This window comes from Grammomys surdaster, unplaced genomic scaffold (assembly GCF_004785775.1).
Source record: "Grammomys surdaster isolate TR1022 unplaced genomic scaffold, NIH_TR_1.0 66, whole genome shotgun sequence".
Lineage (NCBI taxonomy): Eukaryota > Metazoa > Chordata > Mammalia > Rodentia > Muridae > Grammomys > Grammomys surdaster.
Window position 1 is genome coordinate 2915997 of NW_021604568.1, and position 19218 is coordinate 2935214.

The following is a 19218-nucleotide window of genomic DNA, read 5'->3' on the forward strand; positions in this document are numbered from 1 at the left end:
GCTATAAAAGTCCTTTGACAAAAGATTATAAATATAGATTTATATATCCTTAAATAAGGTCTTCATGACTCTCTGAGTGTAGAAGGAGCAACTGTTGGCGCTTCAGCCCTGATTTTACAAGAACTCTGAAAAATTGGCTTTAAAAATAAAAGAGGGGGAACGGTACCCCCTCAGAAGGAGCCCCCCTGAAATACTCTCCATCATGCCTTGTTCACTTTTCTCTCTCTTAAGCTGAAAGCTCATGGCAAATCTCTTGCTGACCATGTTGGTGACCTTGGGCACCACCAAGACCAACAAAACTTTGCCACAGATATGGGGAAGGACCCTCATACCCGTAAAGGGAATGCCCCAGACCCAGTTCCCTTATGGAGCCGAGGACTGATATGCCTGTCCAATACCACAGAAGGCACAGCTAACCGGCTACCATAAATATTAATGAAAAAAAAATAGATACACTCACAAAGCCAGGCCCAACCATAAATACGATGAATAATAATTTACATCCAGGGAAGAGAAATCTCCCTGAGAATCCCCTTCTTTTTTCTTTCCAGGCAAAAATGAATCACCCGTGATGCCTGCCATTAGAAGTTCTAATCCAGATGGGCCAGAAGTCAGGATCCTCGCCCTTACCCTCACCCCCTACCTTTTCCCAGCTGCACAAGGTTCCCTGAAGCTTGGCAACTGCAAGATCCTGCTTGGAAACTGCAGATAGACTCAAAGCAGTGTACCATATCATCTGAAGAATAGCAAGGAGACCATAACTCAAGCAGTGTACCATATCTTCTGAAGAATAGCAGGTTGCAGTCCTCCTCGCCCCCACGAATAACTAGGGCCTGCCAGTCGGGTCAAGTGGCACCCAGACGTGGGGCTCGAGGCACGGACCCCTCTGGACGGACCCTCATTGAGAGGATGTGCGCAGGACATCAAGATTAAGTGAGACAGAGATCAAAACCCGCGACCTGTCATCCACGGAACCAGGTTGATGCTGCCATCAAGAAGACGGTTGAAGTTCATTACCTTCAGCCGAAAACTGAAGAGGATCCAGAAGTGACTCTGCAGGAGACTGACACAGCTGCCAGCTCCCCTGCCTCCCCCCTACGGTCGACCGCTAGACTTCCACGCCCTCCAGAAGGGCTCCTGGTATGCCTGGCTTTGCCCCCGTTTCTCTCGATAGAGAGCTTGGCCTCTTGATCACCACAACAAAAATTGGCTTTTTCCTAAACCAAGGCCGCCCTTGATATGGCCGCTAACATTGGGGAGCCTTCCTTTATGACAATATTACACCCCAAACTGACAAATGGTTGGTAAATTGAACATTTACAAGGGACTAGGATGGCTGTGAGTTAGCCCAATGACGGGATTATTGTAGGTCCACTTCCCAGGGGCCCACCCAATGCAGCCGAAAAGGAGTGCGTGGTGCTGGGAGTGGGTGCAGCCTACATGGCCTAAGACAGGGCCCTCACCCTCCTTTCACCCACATCGGAGTCCCTTGACGTTGCCCATCGTCGACAGCCTAAAACCTTCGACCATCGATGTGACTCGTCTCACATCAGTGTTTTGGGGTTGTGAACTTGTCTAAGACCCCCCGTAATTAGACATCCAAATTCAAAATTCACATAGTTGGGATTGATCATAAGATGCCTTCTCTAACTAAACAGAGAAGGGGGAGATGCCAGAAGCCAGGACCCTCGCCCTTACCCTCACCCCCCACCTTTCCCCACCTGCACAATGTCCTCTGAAGCTGTAAGGCACTCTAGTGCGTTGTACTGCAAGGTACTCTAGTGCATTGTACTGTAAGGTATTCTAGTGCATTGTACTGTAAGGTACTCTAGTGCATTGTACTGTAAGGTACTCTACATGCTACCAAAGGAGAACGGCAAACACCATCACAGCTGCAAACCCTAAATCTACTTGCTCAAGATATCTACAAGATACACAGGTGCAACAGTGCCACAAAACTTCTGGAAGTAAACAACCAATATCTGATATTCGTTCTTTGAAATGGAACCCATACCCAACTTGGCTCAAGTGGCCAAGAACCTGACATTAGATAGGCCCAAGACCTAAGGGAAATCAAATACTACTGTTCGGCTAAAGGAACATAGCAATAAAATGACTCCTGAAGACAGGCTGCTATACTTATAGATCAGCACCGTGCTAAACCAACATCAGAGGATCAAATTTAGAGACCCACAGCCATCAGTGTGCAGAGAGTGAGAGACCTTGGAACACTTGGTCCTAAATGTGATGTGTCTATCAAATTCCTCCCCTCAGAGCTCAGGGAACTCTCTGGAAGAGAAGGCAGAAAGAGTTTAAGAGCCAGAGGGAATGGAGTACACCATGGAAACAACGCCTTCTAAACACAGAGGAACTTACATATGATCCCACAGAGACGGCAGCGGAGTACACAGGGCCAGGAAGGAGCTATACCCAGACGAGGTCCCAATGCCAAGGAAAGAAGTGAACATATCCCTCATTCTAACTCAGATGCTATTTACAATTAATAATCAGTTGCTAATAAAAAATGTTTTCTCCTATTTAGAATTGGTTGAGATATAAATCACTTTTGGGGTCAGGTCTCACACCCAGAAGTAGATGGCCAACACAAAATGAACCCAATGGCATTTTTGGAGGTCTGGGTCTCATAATGTTTTATCTAGGCATTTTTTTAACCTTACAGATCCTTTGTGTATATATTATGATTTTGCCTTTTTATGAGATTTCTATGTGTACAAACATATCTGTCTGTCTATATGCATTACTTGTGCTTTTTTTCTGTCTCCTTTTCTCCTGTTTTGTCCTATTTCAATTTGGTTTTGTTTTATGGTTTTTTGTTTGTTTTGTTTTGTTTTAGGTGCTTGTTTATTTTCTAACAAGACACAGAAAGGGTGTTGATCCCAGTTGAGGGAGGGAAGAGTACAATCAGAATACACTATATGAAAACAAATCTATTTTTAATAAAGGAAAAATAGAAAGAAAAATGAAAGAAAAGACTGTAAGAGCCAGAAGCAAGTGGATATCAACAGAAATACTGTATTTGTTAGAGATAGCAGTGCCATTGCACACATGAGATCTCAGGAGCTGTAACCGCACGCACAAGATCAAGCTAGTTCAAACCTCAACGCAGATGGGGAGGAGTCGTGCAGTTTCACCCTAGTTTTGAAGCTATTGCCACCTGATGGCTGTTAGTATAGAAAAGTAAGTGTTCTTCAGGAATGGTCCTAAGCCCATGCACATGCACGAGCCCTGCCTGCACCGATGGGCTTAACAAGAAAGAAGACATGATTCCAAGAGGGAAAATGGTGGGGAAATGGTTGGATTTGGATGGAGGAAATGGGAGTGGGTTTTATCAAAACTTGTTATATGCTATTTTCATACTATAAAAATTTAAACAAAATACCTCACCAAAATGCTGGCGAAGCAATGCAATCACCATGTGAGCAGAGTGAGAGATGTATGTACACTTTACCAAGTACATAGACCAGTTCAATTCCAACTTCCAAATAAAACCATAAATGGCATATAATAAAAACATAAAGCAATATTTTATGAAAATACATCTTAAATTTTATTTAAAAGTCATAGTGAGATGATGTATGTTTCCTTACAAACTTAGGCTAGTAGGTGTTACTGTAAAAGGTTACAGATCCCAGCATCAAACCTCTCATTGCTAAGAAGCAAAAAAAAAGGAAAAGGAAACCAAGTTTATAAGACTGTGATGCTAACTCTAAGAGGAATGTGTATAGTAAGTTCTTATTAAAAAATCATTCACAGCCGGGCGGTGGTGGTGCACGCCTTTAATCCCAGCACTTGGGAGGCAGAGGCAGGCGGATTTCTTGAGTTCGAGGCCAGCCTGGTCTACAGAGTGAGTTCTAGGACAGCCAGGGCTACATAGAGAAACCCTGTCTCGAAAAACCAAAAAGAAAGAAAGAAAGAAAGAAAGAAAGAAAGAAAGAAAGAAAGAAAGAGAGAAAGAATCATTCACAATATTCACAATAAAATAAATCATGCTTTTGGCATGATTTTTTTAAAAAATCCCATCCATAAAAAGCTCATGTCCAATATGATCATTAAACTCTTAAGTATGATAAAAAAAAGTAATCCAAAAAAAACCCACAAACAAAACAAAACTTTTAATGAAATCTTATCTGCAAACATGGAGTAATGACTGGCTGAAGTGAACTAGAACTTCAAGCTTCAGATTTATAGAAAAGCACTGGGAGGAGAGGAAGAGGCTTTAACTTCCATTATAAATGACCTCAGTTAAGAAGCAAGCAATAATTCTCTAAATGACATTTCAGGACATTGCTCTCCAGTGATAGCCTGCCATGCTGCTGGTGCTAACAATAAAACTCATATGCTTTGAATACTATTACATAATTGGAAAAGTTGTTATTTTACTATAACTAGAAAAATCCACCCAAGTACTGAATAGAGGTGGACTACAGGGTATCTTGAAATAGGTTCAACATTTTTCACAAAGAGTAAAATGTAAAAAACAATTTAGCAAAGAAAGTTCTATAACTGTACCAGTTAAATGCAATAACTAAGCATTCGACAAATACTTGTGGAGTGCTTGCTATATACAAGGCTATGTATTAAGTTCACTAGTTCCAGAGAATCTTTGGAATATTAGCATGATGTACTTAGTTGGGAAGCCCCCACACTGGGTGGTCCTTCAAGAACTTAACTCACTTGTAACATAGAACTTTCCAAGCTGACAGTATCTTCATGGTTTTACCTCCTGCTATTACAGACTCAAGATTTTTTTTCTCTCTACTGATTACTTTTTTACTTCTAAAATCTTAACATAAACTTATTTCCCTACTACAATGGCAAGACATCTTTAGCTTTCAAAATAAATATAATTAACAATTATTAAGTATTTCTTAGCCATTGATAGTATATGGATCTTCACATGAACTTCAAGATATAGGTACTAAAAAAAGAGACATATACATAGGACATGAAAGAGAGGCAAAGAAGGCAAAAAGTCTAACCAAGGTATCTCAGTCAATAGGTAGCAGACCTGGTATTTTTTAATTCATCTAAGCAACTCCAAAATCTATACATATACCCTCTTGACTATATTTCTCTATAAACGCAGATATAAATTAAAAACAATAGAACTACAAAATCATAATTATATTCTGTTGCTTAATTATCATATAAAATATATTTGATCCATTAATAATTAAAATGGGATTGAAACCAGAACAACCTCCTTATATGCACTTTATCTCCGCACTCACAATAATAATGCTGGATCTTTTTCATACATTGCTGCTGGAGCAGACTAATGATTCATTCACCACCTTAGGAAAGAACTTAGAAATACAGATTGTCAGCAATGACCACCGCCCTTAGAAAGCATTTGGAAAAGTAAAATTGTTGCTGAAACTAGGTTATGATGTTTTTGTTTCTGGCTCTGATGTAGAAAATCGTGGAACAACTTGAAGTTCAGAAAGGCACACTCTTAATAGTTAAGCTAGGGACCTTTTATGGCCAGGGAACAAGAACAATGGCCGCACCGGCTGACGTGACTCTCGCTGAGGCTGATGACTGGTGATGACTGACTTCTTGTACCCATTTTGCCCTCATCTTCCTGATATGATTTATTAAGAATTATTGATGAGTAGATATGCATTCTGAGGATTTAAAGTAGATATGACTGATTTTTATGTAAAAGTTTAGATTTGTGATTCTTTTAAGATTCTTATAAGATCACTTTTAAAGACAAATAATAAAACAGTTGATCCTTTCTTTGTAACCACAAGTTCCTGCCTGCCAGTAAGAGAAAGGAGCTGAGAAACTCCCTTGCTTGCTCCCATTGTCAATCCATAACAAGTTGCTTAGTTACGAATGTACGCGGGTTTTTGGGAATCATTTGTTTTCTTTACCTGTACTATGTAATGTTATTTCCTGTAAAGGTATTGGGGAGCAAACTGTTTTGTCATGATCATTCACTATAAGAAAACTAGGATGTAATTAATCATATTGTAATTTTATACTGCTCAAAAGATTTTGCGGGGATATATAAGCCGTGGGAAAAAGAATAAACTTGCTGGAACATCGTTCCTTCCATCAAACCTGTGTGTGTGTGTGTGTGTGTAGCTTGCATGAGAGTGCTGAACTTTGTTCCATCCATCAAATCTGTATGTATGTAGGTATGTATGTATGTATATGCTTATAGTTTTTGTGGGTGTTGTTGGAGCTTGCTCCATGTGTGTAAGTGTATCTATGTGTATGTGTGAAATGCTTGAAGCCTGATTGCTGGAACTTTGCTCCAGCCATTCAGTGTGTGAATATGTATATCCCTGTCCATCTGTCTGTCTCCCTGTCTGTCCGTCCATCTGTATGTCTGTCTGTAGGTCTGCATGCATGCATGCATGTATGTATGTTTGTATGTATGTATGTTTGTATGTATGTATGCATGCATGCATTATGAAGTTATTGGAGTCTATGCTTTGCTTCATGCACTCTGTGTGTGTGTTTGTGTGTGTGTCTGTGTGTGTGTGTGTGTGTGTGAATTTTCTCTCCTTCCTTTTCTTTCTCACTAGCCTCTAAGAGTTAAAAGAGTTCATTGTTTTTCATTGGCCATGGGGAGTACTAGCCCCAGTGAATCAAGCTTTGATCTCTCAGAGAAAAGCCTGCTGAGTAATTTCTCTAATTGCTGGCTGCTAAAGGCAGCAGCTCCTGGTCAGTATCTGGACCGAACCTAGTGCTGATCCCCCACCAATACCACTCCTCATTGCCTGCCTCGATTTACCCAACTCTTGGATGTCAAAGTCGAGCTTTTTTTTTTAAACAGAACTTCAATACTTAATGATGTGTTTGGGGGGAGGGGGTTATTTTAGAGAAAATAAACAGCATACTTGTAGTAGGATTTTCCCTGTCCAGTTAATTTAAATATTAATACAACAAGCAGCCTGTGATTGGACAAGGAAAAGGGAGGCGGAGCTAAGAGTGGACAAACAGGGAGACACAGAGGAAGAAGAGGAGGAAAATGGAGGAGGAACAGGACGATTCAGATTCCCAGTGGCTTTAAATAGTCATGGGTAGCTCTAATATCATATAGGGATAGAATAATTGGGATAACTTGTCTAATCTAGGTGGGCAGCTTGTATCGTTATCAATTGGCTCTGAAATTATTGTGTGGGCATCTTGTGAATGAAGAATTTTTTGATATATAAGATATGCACAGAAAGCCTTCCTAATGAAGATTCCAGCGCGTTCCTGTGCGGGGAGAAGGCTTCTGCACAGACGGAAAACAACCAAAGGGTGCTCTAGTAATGGGAAGAACTGCTGGCTGCATGTCTAACTAGGTTTAATTTCTAGAATGTGTAAAATGTGAACACCAAAATAACTAAAGCATTTAATAACTGTACAAGAAACCAGCTGAATAGACCAAAGAGAAGTGAAAGCAGCTAATAAATACATGAAAAAATCTCCAGTATCCTTAGATATCATGACAATGTACACCAAACTACATTAAAAATTACACACATACACACACCCTGTCACGGGTAATAATAGCTCTCAACAAATACCAACAAATGCTTACAAAGGGCAAAAATAAACCTGTAAGATGCAGGTAAGATCAGAAATCAGACCAACCATTATAGAAATCAGTGTTGCTATTCTTCAAAGATCTAAACATAATTTACCAGTTTATTTTATGCACTATAAGAATCTAAGTCAGCATAACACAGAAACACCTGTAGCATCATTTCCAAAAGTCAATCTATGCAGTGAGCTTATTTGTACACCAACAGACAATAAAAATGTGCTGTATAAACACAGTGAAGCTTTAATTTATTTATAAAGAAGAATTATGTCATTTGAAGAAAATGGTATGTGAGACCCTCATACTAAGAAAAATAAGCCAAACTCAGAGACAAGAATATTGCATGCTTTCTCCCATATGCAGCATTAGAATGTATGAATGAAAGACAGGAAGGCAGAAGCAGGACTATTTAAGTATAAGATGGGGACAAGCAGGAGGGGAAACAGTGGACAATAATAGTAATAAGGGATAAATATAAGAAAATATATATATATATGTCAAAGCATAACTCATTATTTTGTGTGACTTTTTAAAAAATTAATTCTAATGAGCATTATTTTCAATTAGCTATATACATATAAAGACAATAATGTTATAACTATCTCAATCTAATTTCTGAAGAAATGGCAATAATTTAATAGTTTGGGATACTCTGAAATTTATAAAGACACAAAGGATTGTTTCAGTGCTGTCGAAATGCTTCCAATTTCAAGTGACTACAGGAAATGAGCTTTCTTGTAGTCTAGATCATCATCTCAGATTTTACAGAGGAAGACATCAAGTATAAGGTGTAACTTTAAAATCTACTTTTAACCTCCCTTTTAGCCTACCACCCACCAGAGGTAATGGAAAGTGGATCTGCTCAGAAATGGTTCACTGCCGCAACTTTGTCTGTGTTGTCTGGAAATCAACAGTTCAGTTCACAGGTCAGCAGCAACATCGTGGTCTACTCACAAACTCTTCATGGATATGGCAGCAGCCCAGTTAGTGAGTTGGGATAGCAAACAGGAATCAGTAATGGTGGCATGATCTAGCAGGAAGAGCCAGGCCTCAGCCTGGACACGAGTCAGCAGCAGGAGGGACCAGCAAGAATACCAGGAGAGGTTCTTGGCTGTGCCTCTCTCAGTGAAGTGAAGACTTGAATCAACAAGCTTTTACAGCTAGCTCTAGCAAGCCCAGCTCAGCCTCCTTCACTATCCATCGAGTCCCTTTCACACTCCCTCAAACCATCATCTGCCCTCCACGGTCTTGCCTTAGCACATGAGTCTTTCTCAGCTGACTTCACTCTGCCTATCAGTCCAAGTCTGCAGAAGCATCAAGAAACCAAGGCACACCACCAGAAGGTTTTGGTGCATTTCTATGGAGTCCTGACAAATGTAGCTCAACTATATAATGTAAGGCGAACCAATACATGTGCATTGTTAGCAAAGAATCCTTTATCATGTGTCCTTTCATGTGATTGTTTTAACAAAACATCCTCTCACCTGTGTCTGGAAGGAAGTCACACATTCCTTCACGAGCTTGCCTTAGCCTTTCACCTGTGTTCATCTCAGCTAAACATTCCTTCATGTGTTTGCCCCAGCAAAATACCATCCAACTGATTTTCCAAAGAACCCTTAAGTTTCTACTTCAATAAGGTAATTTTTCTAAGTCAAGACTTAAAAAGATCATGATATCAGTTTTAATGCTATGAGAATTTCAGAATTGTATCTCGAGAACTTTACTACCATTTCCTCAAAGTAACTTCTTATTTCTAAAGGGAGAGAAAAATTGTATTTCCTACTAACTTGATTGTTGTGTGAAAGAACTAAATTGCAGTAACAAAGAGATTTAAGAAATAGAAATGGATAAATTTAATTACTAATAGCATCTCCTCCCCATGCAGATGTTTCTGGTTTTTTAAAAATGTAAACCATGTGAACAACATAGGATTAGCAAGTCTAGTAAGTGGGGAAGCAAGAAGAGAAGACAGAACATGTTGAAAGCTATAGGGTCTGGGAAGAAAGCGCATCCAAGGTTCAGGAGGAGGGCGCCCAAATGCAAAGCTGAATAAATCAAATAATCATAGAGACTCAGAAGGATGTGTCTTACAGAGGAGACAATTCAGAACATCAGAAACTAACATAACAAGGAAAATATAAGGCGGGGCAGAAATGAGATAGTACTGAAGAAAAATAAGAGAAGTTCATGGGGAAGAGATAAAAATAAGCACTTCCCAAACATAGCTCACATGTGCCCATTTTGAAGACAGAAATAGGCCTTGATGAAACAATATCAAACAATTAACTCAATTGAAAATTAAAGTTTGAAAACACATTCAAAACCTAACCAAATTAATAGGTATCAGCGTTTAAATGATATACAGTAATCCTCAGATTTTGCTTTCCCAGTACTGAGATAACACCTGCACACCATCACACTCAGATCTGAAGCTTTATCTTCATTACTGCATGGCCGCACTTTACCAAGTGGGCCATCTCTCCAGCCCCTCTTCAGAACAACTCTTAGGATCATAACTCAGAAACCGTCTTTTCTGGAGAGTGAAAAAAGTATGTATTTTTGACTATTCATTTAAAATAAATATAGTTGAGAATACAAATTTCATACTAGAAAATTAAGAAATAGTTATGAGTGAGTTTCAATTGAATAACAAACTATAATGTAATAATAAAATACATACCATGTCACCACCTAATTATCTTTTGTGACCTTGAACAAATCAGTTTACTTTTCTGAATTTCAGTTTTCTCATCTGCAAAATGGGGATAATATTTTCTGTTTGGAGATCATATAAATGACAATTTATTATATATAAATGGGATATACTAAATGCTCATTTACTCTCCTTTTTTCTTCAGAGCGCTAGTATAAAATTATCAAACATGTATCTAATTATCTATTTTAAAGCGTGTTTCTCTACAATTCACAAGGCCTTAGCTATAAACAAAATTCTTCACCAAAACCAAATAATTGTGAGAACTCAATTAAATTTGAGATTCTGTTTTATCTGGAGTTTCTTAAAGCTTCTGTGAAAGTAGCAATTTAGTCTTCATATCATTAGAATTAATAACCATGCCAGTTTTGTCAGCATCAGGTCAATCACATTCTCTTATAAATCATGAATTTTTATTTTAGTATTTTCCCTCTTTCCTCACCTCTAAGAAATAAGAACTGAAAAAGAATTCAGTGTGAGATGAGCTTTATTTAGGTTTTTAAAGTTTTAACCTTTGGTTCAGTTGACAAAATTTATTGTCACTTCTATACACAAGGGTAAGAGACACAAACATTGCATAGTAGCAAAGCACGCTGTAAAAGGCTGAGGAATCAAGTAACACTGGTTTGATGTTGAACAAATCACTTCTCTCCTCTGAACCTTGTTTTATTAAGTGTTCAAGGGATGTTCCAGGAGTTCTCTGCCAACTAAAAACTTCTATTATTAGCAACAAGACACTCCTCTCTTTTATATTAAACACAATAGACAGGTTACAGAAAGGAGTGGGAGGGTGAAGGCAATGCCTAGTTCTTTCTAAAGGTCATAACATTCTCTCAGTTAGAACTAATACAACTCTATAGATTAATATAGCTCTATCAAAAACAATTTAATAGTTTATATCCAGAATATGAAATTCATGCAGTGTTTCTTACATGCACACCCTCATTGTCAGAATCAGGTTTAAATGGTCATTACTTACGTTGCTTAGCTTAGTGATGTCTTCTATGATAAAGGGAATAATACAGTTGTCTGAAATAGTTGTAAAGCTTAAGTTACATTCAGATTAAAGCATACCTTGACACCTGTTTAAGTACCAAAACAGTATAATGTCTTTCATGTTTTGACCTACCATTCTACTCTCAGAAATCAGTTCTTAAGCTATAACTGTAAAGAAAAGACAAGGCTACTTGCTTTAAGTCTTCCTAAAGGAAGAGGAAATGCCCTAAATCAAAATGCTCAACAGATAAAAAGTGGAAAAAATTCCTGATAAAGAATTAAAAAAACATTGTAAGAATTATTGAAAAAAATGTTAAGAGCTTTTTTATATCCAATCCCTGCTCACTAGACATGAACCTATTAATAAAAGTCTTAATATTTAAAAGGCACATCAAAAAATAAAAAAAGAATTATTGCAAAGGATGGATACATTATGATATAAGTAAAGAAAACATAACTCAAATTATCTGTAAACTATGATGATATTTAACTAAATGAAAATATGCATGCAAAGAATGAACATGGAAAATTGAGATTCGTTTATATCTGGATAAATTTAATTATTATAGCTTTCCTTTTTAAGTTTTTTTAAGATTAGGGAGTATACAAAAGAATCCAGTTAAAGGATAATACTAATAAGTGGCATTTCTGAATCCTCCGGGTTAGAACAGGGTCACCAAGCTGAGTAGCTGGCTAGAGCCCAGGCATAGTTTTGCTCTATGCACAGGTGAATACAAGGGACAATTTTGATATACCTATTTTAGTTATAAGATTATAATTCAAGCTTCTCTGAACATTCTATTGAAGCACTCTATATGTCAATTTAATACAGAAAAATTAGCAACTATATTGGTGTAACATAACTGCCATAATGTACATTTGCACACATTATATATTATTTTCTTAATTTACTGTCAATCTACTTTCTTGAAGACTCTTTAAAATGTATGAATATCAGAATAACCCTTTGTTCTTTTTTAAGTCTGAAAAGATGTCCATCTATGATCTAAGTTCCAGAGCACATTAAAATATTTCTATTTTCAGTGTCTTCCCCAAACTAACTTTCAAAAAGCCAACCATATCCAAATTAGAAGCAGCAATCACTTATTACCAGTTACTAGTAAGCCATCAAAGCTTCAGAATGACGTAGCACAAAAGGGCTGACAATAAATAATCTAAACCCTATTGGATAGGTTCAGCTGAAAATCAGAGATGTAGATTACTCTTTTCTGTCTGATTCATGAAGTATAATAAAATTACGTTAGCAACTGTTAATTTTTAACAAGCTAGCAGTTACATTCTTGAGAGTGTAAGGAAATTATTTCAAATCAAAACACTTAGTTACATATCTACTAGTAAAATCCTAGGGAGTGCAGACATGTAAAAAGGTGAGTAAAACCATCAAAACTAAGCTAATGTAGGAGGAAAACATAAGGAAGCAGAATGCCACCAAAAGATACAACATTTGAAATGTAAATAAGCAAAATAATTAATAAAAAATGGATAAGAAGGTCCTAAGGATTAGAAGGACTATATCTCTGTTGTAACAGTATCCAAATTCTCATCAAAGTTCAAGAATGAGTTTTGGCATACATTTGAATAAAACATTTCCATGTATTCTGATATCAATTCCATCTTCTACCTAAGTTGACAAATGTGTATTGATGCTTATCATGATAATAGCTATAGAAAGCAACAAAAATAATCAACATAAACTTTACATTCTAGATCTCACAATCTATGAACTTCAAGCATTTCTAAGAATTCTACAACCATTTAAAGTTACCCTGAGGAACAGATAAGCCTGTTCCTGTGCCCTCTCTACTGAGCTCCAGTTCCTTTACCTAAAACCACAAACTGATTAACCAACCAGATAACAACTAAAATTAACTGATTTGTGAAGTTTTTTCATTCTTCTGAATGACTTTATTCATTACTGTAGCCAAGAATTGAGACTAACTTCTGTGACAGAAGTACAATGTTGAAAGAAGCCATATTATGATTGTTTTACCTTCAGTGTTAAGCCTCTGTAAAGTTGTTCTCTGTATTATAACAGGCTAGAAGCTAAGGTGTACTTACCAAGTGCCATTCAATAGGGTGTTATGTTCACCATTTAATCCTTGCATAAAATGTTATCATTTTCAGTTTTATAATACAGTTAATATAATTAATAATTTGCATACACTCAAAAGGCTAGTCAAATAATCCCTTTCTCTTGAAGATAAAAAGCTAGGTGTTTTTATATAGGAAAATTACAATATGAAGGTCATCAGTCAAGAGAGCAGATATTAAAATTACTGTTGTGTTTATAGACAAAAACCAAATTACATTCTATAAACACTACTTGAAATGTTACAAATATTAAACTATGAATATAATACCTTTAAAGGGGCATCACTGAGGTGGCAAGAAACTCAGAGACACAATGGGGGCAAAGAAATTAGGGAATATAGCACAAAAATGAAGCACATAATACACCTTAGAAATGGTGTACAGAACCTTAACAGGTGATTCTCAATAGAGGAGTCACAAATGGCTAAGACAGTTAAAGAAAAAAAAGAAAAGTCAAACATCCTTAACCATCAGGGAAATGCAAATCAAAACTACTTTGAGACTCCTTCTTACACCCATCAGAATGGCGACAATAAAAAACACAAGTGACAACTTATGCTAGCAAGTCTGTGGGACCAAGGGACACTCCATTGCTGATGGAAGTAAAAGCTCATACAACCATGGTAGAGGTTCCTCAGATAATCGGGAATCTACCTACTTCAAGAGCCAACTATACAACTCTTGGGCATTTACCCAAAGGGTGCTCCATCCTACCACAGGGACACTTGTTCAACTACATTCATTGTGGCTTTATTCAAAACAGCCAGAAACTGGAAAATACCAGTTGAGGTGTTCCTCAATTGAAGAATGGATAAAGAAAATATGTTACACTTACAAAATGGGGTACTACTCGGTTGTTAGAAAAAAATGACATTATGAAATCTGCAGGTAAATGGAACTAGAAAAACTCATCCTGAGTGAGGCAACATAGACCCAGGAAGACAAATATTATATGTGCTCACTTATAACTGAATATTAGTTATTAAGTGAAGGATAATCATGTACAATCTGCAGATCCAGAGAGGCTAAATAACAAGGAGGGCTGGGGGGGGGAGCATAAATCTTCCTGGGAAGAAAGAATCGATTATGCTAGTGGACTTGGGGTATGTGGTGAAGGGAACAGGAGGGATTAGATGGGAGAGGAAAAGATAGAAGGAGAAAGTAAGTGGAAGGATGACTGGAATTAGGAAACATTTGGTTTGATATGAAAATCTAGTGCAGTAGAAATGTCCTAGACCTTATGAGTGTGACCCTAGTGAGAACTCCTAGTAATGGAGGGCACAGAGCTTGAACCGGCCATCTTCTGTAACCAGGCTTCCAGCAATGGGGCTGCCACATCAATCTAGTCACAAAACCTTCCACCTAAAACCTGTCCTGCCTGTAACCTGTGCTAGGGCACTGGTGGCAGAAAGCTGGTGGGAGTGGGCAAACAATGACTGGTCTAACTTGAGGCCCACAGCAAGAGAGGGAACCCATGCCCAACACTGCCAGGATGACCAGAAACCAGAAGCAGAATGTCCCAGAGAACCAAGCATGACTGGCCAACAACAACAACAACAACAACAAAAAGTCAATGAAATGTTTCCTGATGAGATTCTGTTATACTCATGGGTCAGTGTCTGACACAACTGGCACAACTGTCATCAGAGAGGCTTCTTCCAGAAACTGATAGGATCAAATGCAGTGATGCCAAATATTAGGTGGAGCTCAGGGAACCCCAAGGAAGAAAGAAAGGAAGGACTGTAGAAACCAGAGGGCTGGAGGATACTAGGTGTCATAGGACCTCATAGAGACTGAAGGAACAATTCTGGAGCCTTTATGGGTCTATACTAGGTCCTCTGCATATATGCTGTGTTTGCTTAGCTTGGGGGTTTTGTGGGAGTCCATACAGAGGGAGTTGGGTACCTCTGAGTCTTTCTTCTGCTCTTGGAGCCCATTTGCTCCTACTGGGTTGCCTTGGCTAGCCTTGATATGGGGATTCGTGTCTAGTCTTGTTGCACCTTGTTAGGCTGGGTTCAGTTACTATCCCTGGGAGACCTACTTTTTCTAAAGGGAAAGGAAGGAACAGTGGATCTGGGGGAGAGGGAAGGTAGTGGGGAACTGGGAAGAGTGAAAGGAGGGAGGTTGCGGGAAGGATGTACTATATGAAACACTAACAATAATAAGTGGAACCAAGACAATCATGATCACAAAATTATCAGAAAGAATAAATCCCAGGAAAACAGAAGAACCAATAAGAATGCACATACGGACAGAAGTAATGGACTCTGGATTGTGAATAAGAGGACACAAGTTGGAAGATGGGTGGAGGGTGGGTCTGAGAGAAGGTAGAGGGATGGGATGGGGTGAATATTACCTAAATACTTTGCATATGTATGTGAAATTACCAAAGAAAAAAGAAAATTAATTTTATATATATATATCCAAATTTGTTACATAATTTGTTACATACATATATATGAAACACAGTGGAATTTTATTCAATCATAGAGACTAAAGAAATTATGTAATTTTAAGGAAAAATGGACAATGTTGGGTATCATCATGTTAAGGGAAATAACCTAGATTGATAAAGAAAAATTACAACTCTAGCAAAATAATAATAATAAAAAAGGATTTGGGGATAAATATGACAATAGTCATAACGAAAAGCTTGCTTGGGTTTTAAGGTTTGCTCAATAGCAGAGAATTTATAGCTGGTACTCTAATAAACCTAGCTAACTACCTATTGCAGGAGATATCATAAATTCCAGGGAAACTACCAACTGTCATTTTCCAACATAATATCTAACTATATTCTAAATTCCTATCCTTACACCCACAGATTACTGTAGGTCTCAACCCTCATCAAAAAACAAAAACAAAACAAGCAAAAACAAACAAAAAAACAAAAATGCAGCTTTTTGCAAAAGAAAAAGACTATTACAGAGATTTGTAACTCGTCAAAATGTAAAAAATAACTGATCATGTGGTCCCAAGTCCCAGTTGATAAATCCACACAGCAATCTGTAAACCCCAGGTTCAGAGAATTCACTGAAGAGGGAGCAAAACACTTTGAAGAACCAAAGGATCAGGAGATCTGATGCTAAGTACTATCATCTAACCATGATAGACTAAAGAAATGACATTTATCACAGATACAGCATCTGTGAAATCTCGATGATATGGTTAATTAACCAAGCTCTGTATGACCATATTAGCCAACTTTCAAATGGGAAGAGGAGAAATTAAGCAAGGCCCCACCCCTCAATGAATACCTACAAGTAATCAATGGCTGCTCGGAGGGGGAGATCAGTTCTACCTCCTGTGGGATGAGCCTCCTAGTAGGTTATCTAAACCAAGTGATCATCCCTAAGTACATCAGAACAACACTAATGGACTCAGTAGGATATGAGTGTGTGTGTGTGTGTGTGTGTGTGTGTGTGTGTATGTGTGTGTGTGTTTATCAATAATAGAGCAAAGATGATTTTTAAAAAAGAAGTTATGAATTGGAGAGGGAGGGGAGATGTTGGACAAGTGGGGGAGGGTGGTAGGAATGGAAATGATATACAGTAGTAATGTGTGAAATTCTAATATATATATATATGTCCAAAGTACAAATTATTGACAATATCAAGTCCTGGTGACATGTGATGACCTCTTCTAAACCACTGGGAGGAATGTAAAACGATATGGCTAATGTGAAAAATGGTGGAGCAGTTTCTTATAAAATTAAAATTTATCATGAAAACCAAGACTACTAAAAAACATAACAGGGAATTAATAAAAGAACTAAATACTAAGATTGTGCCATGATTATTAATAATTGAAAGATTAAATATCATTAAGATGCAAATTTTCTGAAAAGTTAATCCTAAAATAGGAAAATTTCAAAATCAGCAAAATATGTGAACAAAGACTTTAGTAATATGGACGTAGGGACAGCAAGTAAACCTACAAATAATGCACAACGACGTTAACAAACATTAGAACAGACAAAAGGCCAGCCTGGAGGAAGAGAGGTAGACACAAAGTCCTAACCATATCCGAAGAACTACTGACGTTTGATGGCTTCTGGGAAAGGGAAACCTGTTTGTTTTTCTCTGTCCTGTTAATCCTGGTGCGTGGACTGACCACACTCAGGGCAGGCCCTGTACCCAGGAGTAGTTAGCCAATACAAGCTGGATTGCAAGGGAGGTGGGAAAAGATTCTGTGGATAGAGAGGTGGGGTAGAATCTGAAAGGAGTTGGGTGAGAGAAATATATCGTCAAAATACATTATATTAAATTTATTAAGAATTAATAAAAGCATTTTAAAAATATCATACACTTTTCATATGATCAGCTAATCAGCTATGGTTTTGCCTCAAAGGAATAAAAACACATGTTTAAGTAAAGACCTGTGAATTAGGTGCTTATCTTGTAGCTCTGACAAAATGTAACAACAGAGAAAGGGTTTCTTTGGGCTCAAATGTCAAAGGTGAAGCACAGTGTAGCTGAGAAATCTCTGAGGAGCTTGGGGCAGCTGACAATACTGAACCCAGAGTTAGAGAGCAGAGAGTGGGGAATGTTAGCGCTCAGTCACTTTCTCCGTATTTAGTCCTAAACTCTGACAATGGAAGAGTGCTCTCCTTAGAAAAGGTGGATCTTCTCACATTAACTACCTCATCTAGGTAAGACTTCATGGGCATGCCAGGCTAATTTAATCCTCATAACCGCCCACAGTTGTTCCCAGGAGTTTTTCTCTGACTTTTAATAATCAGCATTAACCATCAAAATCTCTATATGTTTGTTTCCAGAAGCTTTATTTATAGTAAAACAAAATGGCAAGCAAGTCAAATGGAATAAACAATTTGTACCACAGCTTTTGAATGAAATAAAATTTAGGAATAAAATATGCAACATGAAAGGCTATCAAAATAATTATGAGTGAAAGCCAGAGAGTATATACCATAATTATCCACTATATATACAAGTCTAAAAATCTTAAACTAATCTAAAGTGACAGAGCAGACAATGAGAGACATTGGAGGAACAGTCACAAAAGTAGGTGAGAAACCTTTCAGGGATGCTAGATAAATATATTCACTATCTTGGTGATGCTTATGGCTTTATCTGTATATACCTGGGTTAAACTCAACAGATTAAATATCTGAAGTTAAGTTTACTGCATGTCAATAACATCCACCGAAGATGTTGTAAGATCATGAATAATAAACTAATACTAAATCTCTATCAAAACAGCTGTGAAAAACTGACAATGCTGAACACTGGAGTCATATGGCTGGTAAAAAAAATAACATAGTACAACCACTTTGGAAACAGTGTTGCAATGTCTTTCAGTCAACATGAATTATATTCTTATGCCTTTACTGAAAAAAAGGTTGACATAAAAAGAATCCACAAATATTTATAGTAGTTTTATTCATAGTAGCTAAAATCTAGAAATCAGTAGGTGTGTGGTTGTGTATGGAGTATTACTCAGTAGTAAATGCTATGCATGTAGCAGGATGAATGACTCGGATCACTGTCCTGAGAATCAGCCCAGTTACTGCAGGAAAACCTTAGTGCTTTCCCTCCAGTTTTTCCCTGGATTTCTTAGGAATGGGGCAGGATGCTGTTGGTTAGAGAGGAGCAGGAGAGCACCTGTGGAGCATATAGAAATGCTTTAGGTCTGGTTTATAGTGTAACGTTTAATTGTAAAAATTGTCAAAAACATGCAATTGGAAACAGCATAATTTATTGTGACTCAGTTCTTCCTCTTGCTGTGTCTCCAGGTGACCGCAGTTTGGGGAGTTCTTGGTGCCTGACTCCATCAGACCTGCTCATCTCTTCTTGGTCCCTGACTCCAT

General features: G+C 37.7%; 1 protein-coding gene across 3 annotated transcripts in view; it reads right to left on the reverse strand.

Annotated features, from left to right (window-relative positions):
* The window catches only part of Hpse2 (heparanase 2 (inactive)), a 593647-nt gene that overhangs the window by 320790 nt on the left and 253639 nt on the right, over positions 1-19218 (reverse strand). The window lies entirely within an intron of this gene.